The sequence below is a fragment of the Sprattus sprattus genome, assembly GCF_963457725.1.
Source record: "Sprattus sprattus genome assembly, chromosome: 4".
In the NCBI taxonomy this organism is placed as follows: domain Eukaryota; kingdom Metazoa; phylum Chordata; class Actinopteri; order Clupeiformes; family Clupeidae; genus Sprattus; species Sprattus sprattus.
Window position 1 is genome coordinate 27,482,736 of NC_137923.1, and position 5,000 is coordinate 27,487,735.

A 5,000-nucleotide genomic window follows, 5' to 3' on the forward strand; every position below is an offset into this window, starting at 1 on the left:
AGAGAGAGAGAGAGAGAGAGAGAGAGAGTGAGAGAGAGAGAGAGAGAGAGAGAGAGAGAGAGAGATCTTAGCTGTATTCCCTGTTGTGAATCGGGAGCAGACATTCATATTAAAATTGAAAAGAAGCTGTGTTGGCATGACCATAACGCTCTATAGTATTGCCAAATCAGTTTGGTTTGGGGGTGTTCCCTGTATACACAAGCTACAGCATCAATAATGAAAGCAGGATATTAAAACAACAAAAAACAAAAAACAAACAAACATGCACACCAGCATGCAGCCGATAAAGATACTAATGGTTTGGTATTGACTTCCATAAATTTCAACTGCCAAGTGCCCTAGTGCAATATAGCTGTGCAAAAGTGAAGTGGGAACCTGGCTTGTGCGACAGAGGAGGTCGACAAGCATCCTAGCTACAGTAAGAGTGCAACACATTTGGAGCTAGGCCATTGCAGAGCCCTATGACCAAAGAACGTATGCTGCGTCTGTGTAAATGTTTGTGTAACCAAATCAGTGTAGTTATGGAACAGAGAATAAGTAAAACAAATTAGTATTAAATTGTGACATTATAATTTTTTTTTCAATAAATTGTACTCATACAAGTACATTTAATGCAAAAAAACTTTAATTCTTACTCAACAATTATGATACAATTAACCAAAAAACAGTTCAGCAATTTAAATCGCTGTGTTTTCTCAACACACATCCATAATACTTTTTTAAATCAATTTCCACTGCTTTCCAGTGGTGTATAAAGTACCCAAAAGCCATACTTGAGTAAAAGTACAGATACCTAACTGGAAACTGACTCAAGTAAAAGTAAAAGTCACCTTTCAAAATACTACTTGAGTAAAAGTATTAAAGTATCTGATCTTTACTGTACTTAAGTATCAAAAGTATTTTTCTGAAATGTACTTAAGTATTGAAATTAAAAGTACAAGTAAATGCTGTTAATAAAAAAAATAATTTTGAGAATTATGACGTTTATTCAGACTTCAATTAGCAAACTTATAAACATGAGCTGATTTAAACACAATTTTAACACAATAGGGTGAATAGGCAATACTAGAGATGGAATAAAGCTTTTAGAAAATAATTTAGCTATTAACTAGCTTGAAATATTATATAAAGATCTTACCCAGCGGTGAAAGAACATGACTAGTTTACACTTTACAAAGTTGTGCTGGTGGCATTTAATGAAGAGGTCGATGGATTTCTCATTTTTGTATTGAGACCTGTATGCTTCTGCTTCGATTATTGTTGTGTCCCCTTCGTTGATGATCTTAATGTTTTTGATATATCCTTCCACTGCTTATTTCTGTCCATTTTGCCTTGATCTGGCGGATATCACGGAGATATTACTCCAAAAAGAATCACTGACACTGACAGATATATAGCTTGTCCTCGTCCTAGCCATGCTTTTGTGTTGACAGTCCTAGGAGTTTTGTCCGACGTAGCAACAGTAACTAAGTAACTTTAAGGTGGCTTTTGCGAACGCTCAAAAGCGCCTTAACGTGCGCTAGGACAGCTGATTCGCCACACCTGCTTGCAGTTCTACCACTACGACGCTGGTCTCATGACTCTCATGATTATTATTTTTTCGAAAGATGATTTGATTTTGTAACGAGTAACGAAGGTTTCAGGGGAAATGTATCGGAGTAAAAGTATCAGTTTTCTTTGCCAAATGTAGCGAAGTAAAAGTAAACAGAAATATAAGTAGTAAAGTAAAGTACAGATATCCAAATAAACGACTTAAATACAGTTACAAAGTATTTCTACTTCGTTACTATACAACACTGCTGCATTCACGCGTTTTCCCAAAGTCACTAAAAACAACTGCTATTATGCCCCTCTTAAAAAAAGAGAACTCAGAATGTCTCTATGTTAAATACCTACAGGACTGTCTCTAATCATCCTTGTATAGCTGAGATCATTGTTTTCAATCAACTCAGCAATCACCTGAACTCAAGTGGTGATTTAAAAACATTTCAAACAGCCTTCTGACCTCACTACAGTACGGAAAATGGCTTTTATAATAGTGATATACAGATGAATGATATACATCTGAAATTATATACGGCTTGATACTGATTTTGGGAAAATATATGTTCTAGTTCTATTACATTTCAGTGCTGCATTTGACACTGTAGAACTCATAGAATAGCCTACTGCTGGAGAGGACTTGCAGTCCCAAAGCAGTCCTTAATCCTATCAATTATGAATCTGATAGGGTGGTTAGGACCCCTCAGGGATCAGTTCTTGGACCTCTTCTGTTCAATCTATATATGCTGCCTTTGGGTCAAAAAATACAGAAAAACAATAATGATTACCATTATTATGCAGATGGAAGTTTTCAAACAACACACAAATCAATGTTTATCTCCTAGCTAATCATCAACAAACTATTGGTGCTAGGTTTACAAACGTGATGTGCCCAATACTATTTGTCTGTTGCATAGCAACAGCCACAAATACGCAGAATATTTTCTCTAGGCTAATGAAATGCGATACACAACGTTTGGTGGCTACAACTATTCTGTGCTGAAAGGCAGCTTAAAATTTACCTACTATTTATAATGTCGCTGGCAACCATATTATAAAAGCAATAAGGTACTTGAGGCAGTACTGTATCATCAATGATGTAGTCATTATTATCTCTCTCTCTATCTCTATGTACTCCGCTACGCATAGGGCCTAACAACACCCTTAAACAGTACATTATTGACGATACAGTACTGCCTCTCGTACCTTATTGCTTTATAATGTACTTTTTATATATATATATTTTAACTTTTATTGTTTTTCATTGTTGTTTATTTTGTATTTGTTTTTCCTTTGGATGTACCTTTTGCTTTTATATATGTAAGGCACAATGAATTGCCTATGTGCTATTTAAATAAACTTGCCTTGCTAGCCTAAGGAATTAGTGATTTGGCCACTGGTGTGTGCAGTGCTGGGCTCCACACTATCACTGCTCATTCCCACATTTAAAACTTCACTGAGCAATAATTGCATTTTAAGAGGAAGTTCATTAAGGAAATAAATAAACTTAAAAAATATTTCTTTAAATCAACAGCCAACTGTAAGGAATTAGTTATGACAAATTAATTAGAATCAGAAAATCCCTTAAATGAAATACCTCCCAATGGTAAACCAACCCGGAGTCAAATAAACACACACAATTGCACGCACGCGCGCACACACACACACACACACACACACACACACACACACACACACACACAGAGAGGCAGACATATAAATACATACACACAAGAACACTAACACAGAGCAAGTGACAAACACAAGTTTAGAAAACTGGACACAAAAAAGCCCTCATGTTCACACACACACACACACATGCCACTCTGCACAAGACACATATTACAGGCTTAAAGCACTTCCTACAGTTCATGCAAATATCATCAGGGAACAGCTAGAATGGGATTTAAACACACATACAGAGACACACTGACACAGAGACGACAAGAAGGACCCACATGAAAAGACACACACATACAAAGAAACACTCCAACACTTTACTCCACCCAATAAGAGAGATACACACACATACTGGTGATCTACCTAAAAACACACCCTTACTTTACTCCATCCATTAACAGAGACACACACACACATACTGGTGATCTATCTAAAAACTAGGGGTGGGGGAAAAAAATCGATTCATCGATTTTTCTCGATTCTCTCTAAAACGATTCTGTCTCGATTCAGAAAAGTTTATAATTGATTATTATTATTTTTTTTTACACATCCATTTTATGTTGAAATGCAAGCTGCATCAATTATTGCATTGCTCATAGAAAGTCAAAATTGTGACAAGAAAAAGCTTTTTCTCTAATAAAGAAAATAGAGAAGGTAATTCATCTGTTGATTTTCTTTAATTATCAAACACAAAGTAGGAAGTGATTTTAGACTCTGAGTTGCAAACTCAAATGATTTAAAAAAAAAGTCAAAATGCATCGATAATCGTTTTATCGGTTTTGAATTGATAATCGATAATTGGCTTAAAATCGATAATTGGTTTAGAATTGTTGACCTCTGAATCGGAATCGAATCGAATCGTGAGGTGCCAAGAGATTCCCACCCCTACTAAAAACACTCCCATACTTTACTCCATCCATTAACAGAGACACACACACATACTGTTGTTCTATCTAAAAACACTCCCTTACTTTACTCCATCCATTAACAGAGACAGTGTGACACAAACATACAGCGTGCTTCACGTCACTTTTCCTTCCACTGTCCCCAAGTTCCTCTTACAACACTTTGCACTTTAAAACACTTTTAGTCATGTCTTCCTTTGACTGATAAAAACAAAACTACAGAGAAAATGAAAGAGAAATGGAGCTCTGACAGATGTTAAGGCCTCTTTTCCACATCCCTCGTTTTCTCCTGTTTCTGTCTTGTCACTCTTCCATCTCCATTCCCACTCAGACGCCCACCACAACTCCGGAGGGAGTGCTCGTAATATTTCATAAGCTTCAGGAGAAGAACTGGGAGTAGAGAATACATAGAGTGGCATCTGGTGTGTAGGATTTTAAGATGCAAAATGCCACAACCTGTCACACCACACACACACACACACACACACACACACACACACACACACACACACACACACACACACACACACACACACACACACACACACACACACACAAACACACACACACACACACACAAACAAACACACACAAACACACACAAACACTCGGGCCCCAGGCCTGCTGGTGATATTAGACACAAGTGAAGGGATGGTGACTAAGCCAACAAACACCCCATTATCATTGCTCTGGGGGTCTCCATGGTGACAGTGCCAAAGCAGAGTGTCTGGGGTGGGGGTCTTTCCAGCTCACACACACATATGTGTGTATTTAAGAGTCTCTTTTAATCACACACTGATGTGAGATGTGAGTGAAGAGACCTTAAGTGTATCGTATAATCACAAATCTATCTTTCCCAAACTCACTGCTAGA

General features: G+C 37.2%; 1 protein-coding gene across 1 annotated transcript in view; it reads right to left on the reverse strand.

Moving 5' to 3' along the window:
* LOC308364549 (receptor-type tyrosine-protein phosphatase mu-like) overlaps window positions 1-5,000 on the reverse strand; it is a gene marked incomplete at both ends in the record, with an annotated part of 185,601 nt that overhangs the window by 38,957 nt on the left and 141,644 nt on the right. The window lies entirely within an intron of this gene.